This window comes from Rana temporaria, chromosome 4 (genome assembly GCF_905171775.1).
Source record: "Rana temporaria chromosome 4, aRanTem1.1, whole genome shotgun sequence".
Classification (NCBI taxonomy): Eukaryota; Metazoa; Chordata; class Amphibia; order Anura; family Ranidae; genus Rana; species Rana temporaria.
Window position 1 is genome coordinate 62,272,855 of NC_053492.1, and position 18,669 is coordinate 62,291,523.

Below are 18,669 nucleotides of genomic sequence, written 5' to 3' on the forward strand. Positions count from 1 at the left end.
GCATAGATTTTGATATTAGCGAGCCCCCCTTAAGTTCAGTGTATGGGTAGGAGAGGAGTCTGATATCCTCTTTGTACACTGAACTTAGAGGGGCCCTCCACTATGGAAATCTATGGAGAGGACTTGTATGTCTACAGTGGGGTCCCCCTGAGTTCAGTGTGTAAGAAGGGGATGACCCATTCACAGAACTAAGCGGGGGCCTCTACTGTCTGAGGTCAGTTTATGAAGAGGAGATGATTTTTGTAGTGGAGGGCCCCTGTAAACTTGATGTTTGCAGAGGAGGGGACCAGCCTAAATTTGATAGGTGTATGGCAGCTTTACACCCTTTCTAAGCATCTGGCTATGCTGAGAGAATAAAGGGGTCCTGTCTGTTGTATGTACATCAGTATTAAAGTGTTACTAAACCCAGTAATAAGAAAATAGGTAATCTGACCCACCCCCCACAGTGCCCACAGCTTATAAATCAGATTTTTTACATTAAAATATTGCCATTATAAACCTTTTTGGATGATCTGTATACCACGGTTTCTCCAGTGGTATACAGTTTCTCCGGTGCTGAGAGTTCAGATAGGAGGAGATTTTCACTTCAGCCTGTATACACGCCCACATGTGTGATGTCACTATCATGTGACCTGGCTATCTCTGAGAACCAGTAAATGTTCTCTTCAGCATAAAAGACGCAACTGAGCATGTGCAGGTCGGCTACCCTGCCTGTGTTAGCTGGCCTTCCCCAGATAGACATTGCAGCAGGGGAGGATCTGTACATACAGGATAATACAGCCTATTTACACAATGCTGAGGATTAACACCGAAGTTCCACAGCATGCTATGCTGCATATACACACTGATTGTACTGTTGTGTGTTTAGTAACACTTTAATACCTCCTATTTGTGTGTGGGGGGTCCTATATTTACTCTAGAGACACCCCATGTAGACTTGGTGATGAAGAGTCGTGTATAGCAGTGACCTCGATAAGTTCTTTCCTATAATATTACAGAGCGGTGTCCTACTGGTGAAACCACCTCGCCAAATACCATCCCAGTTCTGTCTTTGTAAAGCTGCCAATCTTTATTTAATGCATAGCAGGGGTACAGACCACGTCTACTGGTAAAATGAGATACAACACTAGAGCATAACACGTTCCAACCTTGTCCTTTTCACACATTGTGGAAGAATAGACCATGCCTCCCAAACAAGGTGGCCGCATTGAGGTTTGTAATAGGTGAGCTGACCATTCTTGTGACAAACTTATCCTATAAACAGACTTTATCTAGACTTAAACATGTTAGCTAGGGTGTCCTTGGAGGGCTCCTATCACTGCACTCCTATGTGAAGTGCACTAAAGCGCGAGGCAGGAATTTGGGAGTGCATAGTCGGTCTTTGCAGGGATGGAAACGATACCATGTCCTCTAATAAATGTGCTGTGCAGATGGGGGAAGTAACACAACAGCTCTACAAAAAAAAGCACGTCTGGTTTATTCACTTGCAATGGATTGCTCATATTTTCAGACGTAATACAAGTTGCGATCTTTGGATTCGTTGAACCTTCCCTTTGTCAGTTTCTAATGGACTATATTACTGGTGGTCAACTTGAAAATGATAAGAGTGCCTCAAGTGCGACTCTTAAAACTGCTAGAAGGCCACACAATAGAAGCACTTTTTGTATCTTAAAAACCAAAAAATGTGGGGCCTACTTCACATTTTAGGGATATTACAATGCACACTGATTAAGTGTATTACCCCAGAGTTGGTATCAGTGGATGCAGTATTGGCCCCCAATATTGGTGTAATTGGATACAATAATAGCCCCCAAATGTTGGTATCAGTGGAAACATCGGGCACTAATAGTGGTGTAATTGGATACAATAATGAGCCCCCAATGTTGGTGTCAGTGGAAGCAATAATGAGCACTAATGGTGATGTAATTGGGTACCATAATGGCCCCCAATGTTGGTGTCATTGAATGCGATAATGGCCCCCCAATGTTGGTGTCGTTGGATGCGATAATGGCCCCCCCAATGTTGTCGTTGGATGCGATAATGGCCCCCCAAATGTTGTCGTTGGATGCGATAATGGGCCCCTCAATGTTGGTGTCGTTGGATGCGATAATGGGCCCCCCAATGTTGGTGCCGTTGGGTGCGATAATGGGCCCCCCCAATGTTGGTGCCGTTGGGTGCGATAATGGCCCCCCCAATGTTGGTGCCGTTGGGTGCGATAATGGCCCCCCCCAATGTTGGTGCCGTTGGGTGCGATAATGGCCCCCCCCAATGTTGGTGCCGTTGGGTGCGATAATGGGCCCCCCAATGTTGGTGCCGTTGGGTGCGATAATGGCCCCCCCCAATGTTGGTGCCGTTGGGTGCGATAATGGCCCCCCCAATGTTGGGTCGTTGGGTGCGATAATGGCCCCCCCCAATGTTGGTGTCGTTGGGTGCGATAATGGGCCCCCCAATGTTGGTGTCGTTGGGTGCGATAATGGGCCCCTCAATGTTGGTGTCGTTGGGTGCGATAATGGGCCCCCCAATGTTGGTGTCGTTGGGTGCGATAATGGGCCCCCAATGTTGGTGTCGTTGGGTGCGATAATGGGCCCCCCAATGTTGGTGTCGTTGGATGCGATAATGGCCCCCCAATGTTTGTGTCGGATGCGATAATGGGGCCCCCCCCCAATGTTGGTGTCACTGCGATAATGGCCCCCCAATGTTGGTGTCACCGTATGTGTTAATTCCCCCCCCAGCACTAGTAGTGGGGGATGCAATAATAATCTACAGAACTGATGTCCGTGCTATCTATTAACCTCTCTCCCCTCCCACATTGGTTAGTGGCAATGAATGTTGGCCACCCCTTTCTGTACTGGAAGTCAATGGCAGCAAAATGTAACTATCCTCCTTGCATTTTTGGCCAGTGGCAGTAAAGATTTACCCCCCCCCTCTGCATTGGTAGTCATATTAAAAAGATAAGTTAACCCCCTCTTTCCTGTATTTGTGGTGGTGGCATGTGGCCCAGTTTAATGTGGTTGCCCTTGCAGTCCTGTCTTTTATGTCTAAATGGTATAGCCAGCCCATATTTGCTGTCTGCTTGGCTTTGTGGTTCATGTGTAAGCGGCTGCGTTCTCTGGCCTGTTTAGGAGTCGCAGTGCATGCTGTTGAGGAACTTTGACAGTGTCTGTTGTGCTAAAAGTGATTTCTAGTACAGTCCTGGGAAATCTTGCCAGTTGTGCACATTTTTAGGCATTTAAAGAAGTCAGTAAGTAGAACCTGCATAGGCAGCATAACACATCCTGTGAAAGTGTTGCATGCATTCTGGACTTCCATTCCTGAATCATTTTGACACTTGCGGTGTAATATATTTGAATGTTTTTTTATATATTTGAGTGATTTCTTTACTTTCCTATCAGTGGTGATGATCAGTATATCCTGCAATGCATTATTATAAAATGAACATTTGTTAAACCCCATGCACTGCATTTTTACACAGCGCACAGCACCATGCATATATGGTGTAAATGGAGTGCATAGAAAACTATTTATATACCCGAGTAGCTGAATGTACCTGGTGTGCAGGAGCCTGTATTGGGCATTCATATGGACTGTAAAAGGCGATTCTTGGTAGCCAGCATTGACCCTGCTAAAGTCGTCTTGAATAATGGGACAGATTTGGGTCATAAGGGTTCTTGTGGCTGCATATTATCTGCAGTATTCAGGCCACAGTCAGGCTATTCTGTACAGTTTTCATGGAAAGCAGGTGTAGTGCTAGTCTATCAGCCTTCCTCCCATTAGTGTATATTTTAGGGGATATACTTGTGTAGGTAACTACCTTGGTAAACTGCCCCATTAGCAGATTAGAAGGAAATCTGGTCTGTTTATGTTGTTGTCTCATATTTGAATCTGCCAAACCCGCTACTCCTGAATTTCCTGATTTTCAAATAAAGAAACCATCTTCAAGGAAGAATTTAATGTGCGTAATCTTCTGCTGTAAAACTGGTTGTGCCGTCTCATCCTGGACGCTACTAGTATCTGTTGTATGTTTTACCTGTAATCAATGGCTGCAGGTTTTCTTTCTTTCTTCCAACTTGAATAATGGCTCAAGTTTGCTTTAAAGAAAAGTGAAAAATACATGACCAGAATATACAAGCATTGTATTTAATAAAGATCTCATAAGAAGGCGTTATACTGCTGAATTTGTTACAGACCTGGACAATTTACACTAAGCATATAATAGAAATATAAAGCTGTCTGAAAACCACCAATATTCAGGGATCGAGGCAGTTTATGTTCTAATCTCCACTTTTCCTGGAAAAATTCAACTTGGACTTTCCCTGCTCCCCCTGGGTGGTTCGAGGGCTCGTTCAGGCAAGCAATATGCAAGGGTAATGTGTTTAGCGGAAGCAGAGACCCTAGAGAATAAAATGGTGATCATTGCAATATTTTGTGCCCGCTGAAGAGGTGGATGCCGGGGTTATGGCAGCTAGCTTCTGCCATAACAGCGATATTCCACTTCAAACAGCCGACATATTACGATGGCAGGTGGTCGGCAAGTGGCTAAAGTGATTGTGAAGCTTTGTTATTTTAAATAACAAACATGTTATACTTGCCTCCTCTGCAAGTGTTTTGCAGACTGGTCCTGAACCTCCTCTTCTGGGGTCCCCCTGCGGCGCTCTTGGCTCCTCTTCTCGATTGTCCACACAGAGAGCCGCATTCCATGTGGGCACGCTCCCGAGTCCTGCTGTGTCTATTGACAGACAGCAGGACTTGGCCCCGCCCCTGTGTCACTAAATTTGATTGACGGCAGCGGGAGCCAATGGGTCCTGCTGCTATCATTCTATCCAATGAGGACCTGAGACAGCGCTGGAGCTACTGTGCTTGTCCCTGTCGCTGGAACGATCGGGTTCAGTTAAGATGGGGGGGGGGGTGGGTGCTGCTGCACAAAACATTGCTGCACAAAACATTTCACCTTTATTGCATAGAATGCATTAAGGTGAAAAACTGAAAGTTTACAACCCGTTTAAGAGCTATACATCATAGCTATTGCAAGGTTAACATTTCGATAGGATTCAGTATCATTCTGAGTACAGATTTCTTTTTAGTAATTTGATTCCGCCAAACTGGTTTTTGAACTTAAATTTAGTTTGTGTACATGGCAAACGCAACACTTTTTCATTTCCTTATATACAGGTGAAACTCGAAAAATTTGAATATTGTGCAAAAGTTCATTTTTTTTCACTAATGTAACTTAAAAGGTGAAGCTAATGTATGAGATAGACTCATTACCTGCAAAGCAAGATGGTTCAAGCCGTGATTTGTCATAATTGTGATGAATATGGCTTGCAGCTCATGAAAACCCCAAATCCACAATCTCAGAAAATTCGAATATTACATGCAATCAATAAAACAAGGATTGAACAATATCAGACCTCTGAAAAGTATAAGCATGCATATGTACTCGGTACTTGGTTTGGGCCCCTTTTGCAGCAATTACTGCCTCAATGCAGTGTGGCATGGAAGCTATCAGCCTGTGGGACTGCTGAGGTGTTATGGAAGACCAGGATGCTTCAATAGCGGCCTTCAGCTCTTCTGCATTGTTTGGTCTCATGTCTCATCTTTCTCTTGGCAATGCCCCATAGATTCTCTATGGGGTTCAGGTCAGGTGAGTTTGCTGGCCAATCAAGGACAGTAATCTCAGTCATTGAACCAGTTTTGGTGATTTTGGCAGTGTGGGCAGGTGCCAAGTCCTGCTGGAAAATGAAGTCAGCATCCCTATAGAGCTCGTCTGCGGAAGGAAGCATGAAGTACTCCAAAATCTCCTGGTAGACGGCAGCGGTGACCCCGGACTTAAAGGGCCACTAAAGGCAGAATTTGTTTTTTTAAATAACAAACATGTTATACTTCCCTCCACTGTGCAGCTCGCTTTGCACAGAGTGTCCCCTAACCCTGTCTTCTGGGGTCCCTCGACGGCTGTCTCGGCTCCTCCTCGCAAAAGCTTTCTACCTTCATGCGAGCTTGCATGGTGGAAAGCTTTTGCGAGTGCGCTCCTGTGATACAGTCGGCGACTATGCCCGCCGCTGTATCACTCGCCCCCGGCGCGCCGCGTCATCCACTGTGATTGACAGCAGCGCCAGCCAATGGCTGCGCTGCTATCAATCCGTCAAGCTTAGCCAATTAACGGCCAGGCTGGGAACCAAAGACAATCACATGGGATCAGGTAAGTAAAACGGGGGTTTGGGGGGGGGGGGGCGGTACCATCAGATGTTTTTTCACCTTAATGCATAGGATGCATTAAGGTGAAAAAAACATTTACCTTTACAGCCCCTTTTAATGAAGCACAGTGGACCAACACCAGCAGATGACATGGCTCCCCAAATCCACACAGAATGTGGAAACTTCACACTGGACTTCAAGCATCTTGCAGTGTGTGGATCTCCATTCTTCCTCCATACTCCGGGTCTTTGGTTTCCAAATGAGATGCAAAATTTGCTCTCATCAGAAAAGAAGACTTTGGACCACTAAGCAACAGACCAGGTGTGTTTTTCTTTAGCCCAGGTAAGATGCTTCTGACGTTGTTTGTTGTTCAGGAGTGGCTTGACAAGAGGAATACGACATTTGAAGTCCATGTCCAGGATCTGTCTGTGTGTGGTGGCTCTTGATGCACTGACTCCAGCTTCAGTCCACTCCTTGTGAAAAGTCCCCACAATGGCCTTTTCCTGACAATCCTCTCCAGGCTGCGGTCATCCCTGCTGCTTGTGCACCTTTTTCTTCCACACTTTTCCCTTCCACATAACTTTCTATTAATGTGTTTTGATACGGCACTTTGAGAATATCCAACTTCTTTTGCAATTACCTTTTGAGGCTTTCCCTCCTTATGAAGGGTGTCAATGATGGTTTTCTGCACAACTGTCAGGTCCGCAGTCATTCCCATGATTGTGATTCCTACTGAACCTATTGACTGAGAGACCATTTAAAGGCTCAGGAACCCTTTGCAGGTGTTATGGCTTAAAGTGGAGTTCCACCCATAAATATAACATTACATCAGTAGTTTTAAAAAAATTTCATTAGTCCTTTTACAATTTTTTTTATTTTATTTTAGATGCCTTCAAAGTGTTGTTGCTAGGCAGAATAGTTAATCTTCCCACTTCCTGCACCTAGGTGCTTAATGCTTCCTAACCTACACCGCACAGACTCCTGGGAATGTAGTGGGTGTAACTTTCCAGGAGTCTGTGCACTCCCCAGTCTCAAAGAATCATGTGACTTGGACAGAAAAGGAAAAAAAACACGCTAATGATCAACAAATAATAAATGATACAATTATGACAAGATGGACATGTGTAACACAGAAAAAAATTTGATATATGGTGAAAACACAATCCACATTGAATGAAAGAAAAACACTAGATGAGTGTCCTTAAGACACAAAAAACCCTGTCAACTAGACAAAAAAAGGCTACCAGGATTCCAGAAAATATAACAAATGTTCGTGTAATAAAGTCCAGAAAAACAGAAAAAAATATATAGTGACATCCACCCAAGTGCAGTCGGATCTAAAGGGATCAAAGGATAATGGTTGACACAGGTGTGACATACAGTTGAAGACCTCCACCACACACATAAGCAAGTCTGCTTACCAGATGGAAATGGTCCCTGTGGCTGGGTTCACACTTGTCCGACAAACGGTCCTACATTGGGAGCTCATGTAGCATGACGTGTGAAAATCAATGTTTCCCTATGAGAGCTGTCTTAACTGGTCCTACACAAGTCGGTCCGACTTTGAAAATGCTCCCTGTACTACTTTCGTCCTACATTGATCCTACTTCAGCCCATTGAATATCATTGAAGTCGGACCAAAGTAGGAGCCTTGTCCTAACCATCCGACTTTTGACATCCGACATGTGATTACAGCAGCAGTGAGGCTGGGTTCACACTACTACACTACTTTGATCCTACTTTGCTCTGTGTTCAATGTTTCCCTATGAGAGCGTCTTGTAGCGACCTACACAAGTCGGTCCGACTTTGAAAATGCTCCCTGTACTACTTTTGGTCCTACATTGATCCTACTTCAGGCCCATTGAATATCATTGAAGTCGGACCAAAGTAGTATCCTGTTCATGAAAGTAGGATGGATGTAGGACCAATGTAGGATAAATGTAGGACCAATGGAGCAAAGTAGGATCAAAGTAGTGTAGTAGTGTGAACCCAGCCTAAAAGGAATTTTCTCTTTCGTTCATAGACGGACACAGCCTTCATTGACCTTAGGGTTATGCTTCTTCCTACCAGGAGATTTAGGCAGAATTCTACAGCACTTAAGGTGTTAAAAACTTTCCTTCATGCCGCTCCTCCCAGGGGGCGTGGCTCCCCCAGGCATAACCCCCACTCTGCTCTAGCAGCTTCAGTTTGTTTCTGCCTAACCGTCAGGAGAGTCAGGCTCTCTCTGGAGTCCTGGACTCTGGAGTTTTTCTTGCAATTTTCTTGCGATTTTTCTTGCGATTTTTCTCGCTTTTTATTATTTTGTTCCTGCATTTTTGAATCCTGCGATTCTTCTATCAACAGCCGACTGGGTGACAGGCTGGGTCCTCGACCCTTGTAGTCCCCCCAGGTTCGGCCTTCGAGCGTGTGCCGGCCCTCAGCTCAGCTTTGGGACGTCCACGACAGGCCCCTTTGCTCCAGGGGCGGCCGGGGAACTTCGGTTCTAGGGCACACATATGACCGGTCTTTATGGCCTTGTCACAGTGTGTCTGGCCGACAGCCATGCCGTTTAGCGGACGTTGGTTCTGTCTGGGATACCTCCAGCCGGTAGTCGCAGGACAGGTAAGTAGTGACCCTTGCTCAGGTAAGTGGTCTGGCTGGAATTTTCCCTGGGGAGGTCGACTGAGGGTTCGCCCTGCTTTCCTCTCTCCCTTATTCCTCTCCTTCCTTCCCTTTTGGGTAGCGGCTGTGAGGGTTTTTTTTTCTGGGGTCTCTTTATTATCACCGGGGCCTGTGTGTTAGCTGGGGCTGTGTGTGTTCACTGCAGGGGGCTGTAGTGTTCTCTGCGGGACTTGTGTGCTGTTTTACTATGCTGCTGTGGCTGCTGGCTGTCTGTTTTAAAAAAAAAAAAAAATTTTTTGAAAAGTGCGCCACGGCCGCCATTTTGCCGTAGTCGCGCCTTGTATATCTCGGCGGCCATTTTCTTGTGGTCCTTGGCAGTTTTTTTGCATTACGGCGGCCATCTTTAATTTTCGTTTGTCCTCGTGTGGCCGTTTTAGCGCTCGGAGAGACCGTGAATCTCTCTGTGGGGACTGTCAGCAGCGCAGCCGGCTTCTCAGCACATCATCAGGCTCCTCTCAGCGCGATGCACCAGGCGGGGTGGTGAGTTCCCTGGGGGCCCTCATGCTCAGAATAGAGCTAGAACAGCCGGGAGGTGACCGTGGGTGGTTCTCTGCTTAGCAGTTTGGGTAACTCGGTGGTGGGATGCCCTGGAGCCTGTACTAGGTACTATCCTCCCCACTAAGGCCTGAGTTAACCCTTGATGCCCCTCCCCCTGCCACTTCTGTTGAGGGAGTGTTATTTCTGAAGCAGCTAGTGCCTGGTTGGGGGGTAAAAAAGCGCCCCCTCCCTGAGCCTGCTTCGGGGGATGCCGCTGACATTATACTATGCCCGGCTATTGCGTCTGGTTCTGTGGTGTCAGTGGATGCGGGCTATAGAAACCCACGCGACCAAGGAATTTGTTGGAGCTCTTATTTTCTGCGGTTAGAGCTTATAGCTCAGTAACTAGACGGTTTGTGGTTTTGGCGGAGGTACCAGTTGTACCGGTCCCTTTTGGGTTCCGCAAAAACGCAGCGCACTGCAACTGTGTTCCTTATTTGGACTTTTTATGTTACACCGCAGTATATATATATATATATATATATATATATATATATATATATATATATATATATATATATATATATATATATATATATATATATATATATATATATATATATATATATTATATTTATTTATTTTTTGCAGTCCCTGAATGCTTTGCGACCCCTTTGTAAGTAGGTGGGTCTCTCCTTCTGTGGACCCTACAGTGTCCGGATGGAGCAAAGCCGCCACGTTGCCCGTGGAAGGGGCTCCTGCCTGTGGGTACCCCGCTGAGACCGGTCTTGACTCGGTCTCTGGTGTCACAGACTCTGACTAGAGGGCTGTAGCTCCTGCTGCAGGAGCTGGGGGCACAAGATGCTGCTGAGCCCTGTAAGGACCTAGCTGAACGTTTGGTTCGGGGTCTGTAGTTCGTCTGTGAGTCGGTCCTGGATGCGCTTCCCTTGCTTTCCAGGGCCTCCGCCTGTGTGGGGGTGTTTGCGCCGCCTCGTGTGGCTTACATGCTGGTCTTCGGACCGATCCTCAAAGGGTCCTTGGCGGACTCACCCCTTTAGGGGTGGGCGGCTTTTTGGGCCTCCCGGGTTGGCACCCCTAGGGATGCCACGGGTGGTAAGAGTACGCTGCTTCCTCTGCTAGGAAGGGCAAGGAGCCTCGCCGTCGGCGAGGGCCCTCCTCTCCCGAGCAGTTCGTGCGCCCAGCACGGGGGGTATTCTGCAGGGTGCTAAGGCCCCCGCTGCGGGGCTGTGACGCGCCTGGCACCACGTGCCTTATGGGCCTGCGGACGGTATTGCTTCCGCATGTAGGTCTGCCCCCGCCCGTGTCGGGTGGTGGGCTGGCTTTGTGATTTTGCGGCTCGGTTGAGGCCTCTTCTTTCCGACCGTTGGCTTTGCGAGGTTTTCTCGCGGTGCAAGATAGATTTTCTCTCTTGGCTGCCTAACAGATTTTTTCCTCCGTCCTCTGGCTTCCTCCGGTTCGCTGGTTGGTTCTGTCCAGGATCTTCGGATCGGGGGAGTGATGGTGCCAGTTCCCTCAATGGAACGGTCTCAGGGGTAATACTCCAATCTGTTGGTAATCCCCATGGTGGACGGGGTCCGTCCAATCCTGGGCCTCAGGGCCCTCGTTTGTTTTTTTGTGAAGTACAAAATTTCAGGATGGGAATTTTTTTCTGGCGTCCTTGGATGTCATGAACGCATTCCTGCATGTTCCCATATGCTCTAAGCACCAGAGATTCTGGGCTTTGCGGTCAGGGAGGATTTTTTTCTTTTTGTGGCCCTCCCGCTCGACTTGGTGTCGACACCACAGGTTTTTACCGGGGTGCTCGTCCCGATACTGGCCCGGCTGTGTCAGCGGGGGTTTATCGTGGGGTGTCTGGGCGACATTCTCCTACGAGCTTCTGAGAACTCTGCATTTGTGGAGCCGTGTCTATCACGTGTCAGACTCTCCAGGAAGTTTGGCTGGCTTCTGTTTTTGTCCAGAAGTCAGTGTTGGTCCCGTCTGGGACTGGAATTCCTGGGACTAGTCCTGGATTCCGCCGGGGCGGGAGTTTTGTTCTCCTAACGGAAAAATTTAAGACTCTGCAATCTGCTGGGCAGCAGTTGTCGACCTAGTGGTGGTCATCTCCGCGATTCTGCTTGAGGGTTCTGGATCTGACGGTGGCCTCTTTCGAGGCGGTTCCGTATGCCCAATTCCACGCCAGGGTGCTACTGGAGGACCTGTTGTCACGTGGGGACTAGCTTCCGTCATCTCTGGATTACCAGGTTCGGATGAGTCATCTAGTCCCTGGTGTGGTGGCTGATGTTTTCCGGTGCTTCGGGCCGGGAAGTCGTTTCGGCCAAGCCACTGGACAGTGGTCGCGACGGATGCCAGCCTCTCCGGTTGTGGGAGGGGTTTTTGGGGCACCCAGTCAGCCCTGGGGTGCTGGACTCAGGTGGCGACCCACCTACCAATCATTGTTCTGAATCGAGCTTTGCCTTGCCTGGGGGTCCCTGGATCTACAGGGCCGACCATTCGGGACCCTGTCCGTCAACGCTGTGGCGTACGTTGACCTTCAGGGAGGCACACAGAGCTCTGTTGCAGCGACGAGGGTCGCGCACATACTTTGGTGGGCCGAAGGGTCCGTTCCGGCTCTATTGGCCGTGTACATTCCGGGAGTACGGAATTGGCAAGCCGACTCCTAAGTCGGATTGTGCTTGACCACGGAGAGTGGTCTCTCCACCCGTAGGGGTTTTTCAGTATATGTGCCGAAAGTGGGGCACTCCAGGCGTGGTCCTTCTAGTGTCCCGCCTCAACCGGAAGGTGCCATGTTTTTTGGCCAGGTCACGGGACCCGTGGGCTGACGCGTCAGGCGCGTTGGTGGCTCCTTGGGGTCGCTATCGCCGGCTTTACACCTTCCCTCCTCGGTAGCTTCTTCCTCGCCTGCTGCGCAGAGTGGAAGCCGAGGGTATTTATCAATTCGGATTGCCCCAGATTGGCCGCGTCGCTCCTGGTACGCGGACCTGGTGCGTCTGGTGGCTGACGCCCCCTAGCATTTTCCCCTGGGGGTTGATCTTCTGTTACAGGGTCCGATCTTCCACCCTGTTTTTACAGCCACTGGCTTAGCGACGTGGCTGTTGAGAGCCTGGGGCTGAAGGCCAGAGGCCTATTGGGCTTGGTGGTCTCGACCGTGCTGCCGGCACGGTAGTCTACCTCACGTAGGATTTACATCATACGTGGAGGGCCTGCATCTCTGGTGAGGAGATGGAATGGCACCCTAGTGCGTACGTACGTGCGTACGTGGTATCCAGGATTCTGCTGTTTTTTACAGCAGGGAGTGGATCAGGCTCTCGCCTTACGTACAGTTGGGAATCAGTTTTCTGCTCTGGCTGTTACTTTCAATGAGCCTTGGCGTCTCACTCCTTGGTGCGTACGTCTGTTCTGGGGGTCTGGCATATGGCCCCTCCACTACCCCCATGGGACTTGTATTTAGTCCTTTTGGTTCTTCTGGATGCTCCCTTTGTGGACATTCGGGAGGTTTTTTGTTGACTGTCACGAGACGGGAGCAGGTTTAGCTCAAGTGCTAGAGTACCTGCCCTTCAGGCATTTGACTCTGGGTTCTAGCCCAGGAAGGTCTGCGTTGTCACGTGGCCGTGGCTCGTCGTGGGCATTTCCACTGTGATTTTTTCTGGTAGCAATTACCTCGATCAGACTAGTGTTTGTCTGAACTGGAGGCCTTGTCTTGCATGGCTCCCTGCTTGGTCATCCATAAGGATGAGGTGGTGCTGCGGCGCAGCCGTCTTTTCTCCCCAAGGTGGTTTCGGCTTTTCACGTTGGTGTGGACATTGTTCTTCCATCCTTATGTCCTTGGCCGAAATGGAGGGAGGTGGCCACTTTTACATCCTGGATGTGATTCGGGCCCTACGTATGTACTTATCTGCTACGATTCCGTTCCGGAAGTCGGTCTCACTGTTCGTGTCGCTGGCTGGTTCTACCAGGGGGCCTGGTAGTCTCGTCGGCCACCTTTTTTCCGGGGTGGATCCGACGGATTGTGCTTCAGGCCTATGCCCTGAAGGGGCAGGCGCCTCCCTTTTGGGTTACGGCGCATTCGACCAGGGCGATCGGGGCCTCTTGGGCTTTCTGACATCATGCCTCTGTGTTACAGGGGTGTATGGCAGCGACCTGGTCGTCGTTCCACACTTTTTCTAAGTCTTAAAGGTGCATGTGAGTGCATCTTCTGATGCCTCCTTCGGCCGCAGGGTGTTACAGGCGGCAGTTTACGGTTGGAGTTCCTCCGTTGAGTAACTCCGGTTTTGTTTGGGGTGTAACCTGTTTTTGCTGTGTTATTTTCCCACCCCTCGAATTTTTTTTTGACACTGCTTGGGGACGTCCCTAAGGTCAATGAAGGCTGTGTCCGTCTATGAACGAAAGAGAAAAAAGGATTTTTGTACTCACCGTAAAATCCATTTCTCTGAGTTCATAGACGGACACAGCACCCACCCCTCCTTGGTTTGTACTGCTTGTTACGAACTGAAGCTGCTAGAGCAGAGTGGGGGTTATGCCTGGGGGAGCCACGCCCCCTGGGAGGAGCGGCATGAAGGAAAGTTTTTAACACCTTAAGTGCTGTAGAATTCTGCCTAAATCTCCTGGTAGGAAGAAGCATAACCCTAAGGTCAATGAAGGCTGTGTCCGTCTATGAACTCAGAGAAATGGATTTTACGGTGAGTACAAAAATCCTTTTTTTTTCTCACTCTGGGATTGTTTTGATTGGTCAAAGAACAAGTCAGACTATCACAAAGTCTGATCAAAGTAGTATCCTGTTCATGAAAGTAGGATGGATGTAGGACCAATGTAGGATAAATGTAGGACCAATGTAGCAGAGCAAAGTAGGATGAAAGTCGTGTAGTAGTGTGAACCCAGCCTCAATCAGAGACCAAAAACCGCATGTAGCAATCGACAGGCAGCTGGGCTTGGAGGGAGGGGAAGGCGATTCAGCTCAAATCATCAAACAGTATCTCCAGTAGAAATGGTCACCCCCTGCACAGAGTAGTAGGGCCCCCAGCACGGTGAGGAGGACTGACCGTGCTGTGGGCCCTACTACTCGGTGCAGGGGGTGACCATTTCTACTGGAGATACTGTTTGATGATTTGAGCTGAATCGCCTTCCCCTCCCTCCAAGCCCAGCTGCCTGTCGATTGCTACTTGCTACATGTTGTTTTTGGTCTTGGGTGGATGTCACTATATATTTTTTTCTGGACTTTATTACATGAACATTTATTTGTTATATTTTCTGGAATACTGGTAGCCTTTTTTTGTCTAGTTGACGGGCTTTTTTTTTTTGTGTCTTAAGGACACTCATCTAGTGTTTTTCTTTCATTCACTGTGGATTGTGTTTTCACCATATATCAAATTTTTTTGTGTCACACATGACCATCTTGTCATAATTGTATCATTTATTATTTGTTGATCATTAGCGCATTTTTTTTCCTTTTCTATACATTGTTAATTTTTTTATATCTGACACAGTTCTAACCGCAGCTTCATTTGTTTGTAATATTGTGTATTTTCACATGCACTTTTGATTTATTTTTGCTTCGTAGATTAGCGCAATTTACACCAAATTATTTTTTTCTCATGTGACTTGGACAGCACAGGTGCTGAAACCTGATCTGACACTGCTTGTGCAGCACTGAGCAAGATCTGCAAGGCTGAAATCCAGGAAGTCATACAGTCTGGCTTCATGATGCCCACGCTTAAGATGACCCCAGTCAATTTCTATTTTATAAAGTGTCTCAATGCTGTAACAACCTAACAAAACGGACCTTATTTTACAGGCCAACTTTAGTAGAATACATTAAGCTTGTGTATTACAGGGGTATTTATATTTAAAAAGTGAAATTGTGGCCGGAACTCCGCTTTAATTGGCTGATTAGAGTGGGACACTTTGAGCCTAGAATATTGCACCTTTTCACAATATTCAAATTTTCTGAGATTGTGGATTTGGGGTTTTCATGAGCTGTAAGCCATAATCATCACAATTATGACAAATCACGGTTTGAACTATCTTGCTTTGCATGTAATGAGTCTCTCTCATATATTAGTTTCACCTTTTAAGTTACATTAGTGAAAAAAATTAACTTTTGCACGATATTCAAATTTTTCGAGTTTCACCTTTATTAGAGTGTATGCTTTATAATCAAGTTATACTTTGATTGTGTCTTTCTATTAGCTGTGCTTTAGGATTAGTTCACCTAAAAAAAAAAAGCACTTTATTTTTTATTTTAGGAGCCTGGAGAGCATTGCACGCATTCATACTTAAGCATTTTCAGCTTGTAAAACAATCATCTCAGAAGTTCAAAAACACCCAACAAGTAAAATCCCATTCATTTAAATGGTCCCTGTTCACATCCGAGCGCTGTGTCGCCTGAAGCGCAAAATAGTACATGAGCTTCTTTTTGGGGGCAGATTGCAGGCGTTTTTCTGCCTTATACATTGGTGACCTTTTTTGAGCTGTACAAAATTGCGACTGAAAACGATAAGCTCAGGTGTGAATGCCAGCGTGAGCTGTCTGCCCTGTACATCATACGGCCAGGCACTGACAGGAAGACTCCATGAACTCCCACAGTGCTCAGCGGTGCCATGGTATTTCATTGAGAACTACAAGCCGTCAGCCACAAAGGATGTCAGAAATCTGTGAATGGAGGGCTCGGCCCCATACTGCTGTCACAGGGAGAGAGGAGGTACATATTCCACCCTAAAAACAGCTGTAAAATGTAACATGTTTCCAAAGGTAACCTTATCCTTTAAAGCTGAATTCCAGGGGTAAAAAAAGTACCCTAGCAATGGTTATTTGTGAACCTGTTGCTTTCGGTGGGTCTAGCGCTCACTAAACCCAATGCCAGTGGGGCGATCAGTTCTTTAAAGCAGGCGATGAGGAAGCGATACAACACCACCTCGCTGCAGTGCAGTCCCCCCTGTCAGGAGAGCAGCCGATTGGCTCTTCTCACGTCTGTCAGCGCGAGTGGAGGAAAATCCGATACACGGCTTTTCCTATTTACATTGTGATAGCTGTGATTGGACACGGCTGTTAACGTGATCGGCGATGCGGTGTGTCAGACTTGCGATCGCGGCTTATCCTGCTGGACTTCATATGATGCCCAGTAAGGATAATAAAACCACTTTCCGGCTGTCATTCTGCTATATGGCAGGCAGGAAGTGGTTAATTTTTTTTTATGTGGTATTTTTTTCATGGTGAACTTTAACCACTTCTATACCGCGGGATTTTCAGCACTCCTCTCCTACATGTAAAAATCATTATTTTTTGGGGCTAGAAAATTACTCGGGAACCCCCAAAAAAAGATATATATATATATATATATATATATATATATATATATATATATATAATTTTTTTTTTTTTTTAAAGCAGACACCCTAGGGGATAAAATGACGGGAGGAAAAAAACATGTTCATGAATAAAAAAACAAACCAAACAAAACCGTAAAATTAGCCCAATTTTTTTGTATAATCTGCCAAGTAAATGGATACCTCACATGTCATGCTTTAAAATTGTGCACACTTGTGGTATGGCGCCAAACGTCGGTACTTAAAAATCTCCATAGGTGACGCTTTTATATATTTTTTTTTTTACAGATTGCATGTTTCGAGTTAGGGGAGGTCTAGGGCTAGAATTATTGGTCTCCCTCTAACATTTGCCATGATACCTCGCATGTGGTTTGAACGGCGTGTGGTTTGAACACCTACGCGACTTACATATGTGTTTTCTTCTGCGTGAAAACTCCCAGGGACGGGGGCGCTTTAATTTTTTTTTTTAAAACACTTTCCCTTTTACATTTTTTTTTTTTATCACTTTTATTCCTATTACAAGGAATGTAAACATCCCTTGTAATGGGAATAGTGCATGATCGGTCCTCTTTATGGAGAGATGTGGGGTCTATAAGACCCCACATCTCTCCTCTGGGCTGGAAAGCATCCGATCCCCCAAAAAATAAAAACATTTACAATCTTCTTTCTAAGCAGAAATCTCTGGTTTGTTTACTTCTGGCAGGCTGGGCGTGATGTCATAATGCCACACCCGGGCCTCCGAATCGTAGAGATTGCCGGGGACCATCTGACTTCCTTCCGGGTCCCCGATCGCACTGGAGAGCCCGGAGAAGCACCGGGCGACGTCCCCTGCCATCGCCGGTAAGAAAGTTTAAGCGGCTAAACTGCAGCTATGATTGTTCTAATGGTGTAGGGCAGGGCTCGACAAATCCCGGGCGCCATTTTGTGAGCTGACACCATCTGGTGGTGAGCCGTTGGTATTACAATTTATTAACACCAGATGTGTGAGCTGGCGCCATCTGGTGGTGACCGTTGGTATTACAAGTTAAGCATTACAAGTTAAACAGCAATTCTAATGTAATTTTTCACTATTTTTCACTGCCATCTTCTTCCCTCTAATTAGAACCCCCAAACATTATATATATTTTTTATCCTAACACCCTAGAGAATAAAATGGCGATTGCAATACTTTCTGTCACGCCGTATTTGCGCAGCGGTCTTACAAGCGCACTTTTTTGGGAAAAAATTACAGTTTTTTTTAATTAAAAAATAAGACAACAGTAAAGTTATCCCCATTTTTTTTAATATTATGAAAGGTAATGTTACGCCGAGTAAATTGATACCCAACATGTCACGTTTCAAAATTGCGTCCGCTCGTGGAATGCCGACAAACTTTTACCCTTTAAAATCTTCATAGGCGACGTTTAAAAAAATCTACAGGTTGCATGTTTTGAGTTAGAGGAGGTCTAGGGCTAGAATTATTGCTCTCGCTCTACCAATCGCGGCGATACCTCACATGTGTGGTTTGAACACCGTTTACATATGCGTGCGCTGCTCACGTATGTGTTCGCTTCTGCGCGCAAGCTCGTCGGGACGGGGTGCGTTTTCTGGCTCCTAACTTTTTTAGCTGGCTCCTAGATTCCAAGCAAATTTGTGAAACCCTGGTGTAGGGAATCGCCTGCTGAAAAAAAAATTATATCTGGATGATGCCTGCAGCTGCAGGCATTATTCAGATATCACCACTGAAAGCCCAGGACGTCATATGGCAGCCTGCGGTATGGAAGTGGTTAACGTGCATTGTGTAGTTTTAAAATATGTTCCATGGATGTCAATACGCAGCATGGTGCATTCACATGCGTTATGATGTTTTGATGTACATCATGATACACGTAAATGTGCATCTTAAAGCGGTTGTATACCCGCATTTGTTTTTGTTTTTGTTTTTTTACACCTGAAAAGTAAAAGCCATAATGAGCTAGTATGCACCGCATACTAGCTCATTATGAAATACTTACCTTAA

General features: G+C 46.7%; 1 protein-coding gene across 1 annotated transcript in view; it reads left to right on the forward strand.

Annotated features, from left to right (window-relative positions):
* The window catches only part of LOC120935621 (CD2 associated protein), a 191,625-nt gene that overhangs the window by 18,154 nt on the left and 154,802 nt on the right, over positions 1–18,669 (forward strand). The window lies entirely within an intron of this gene.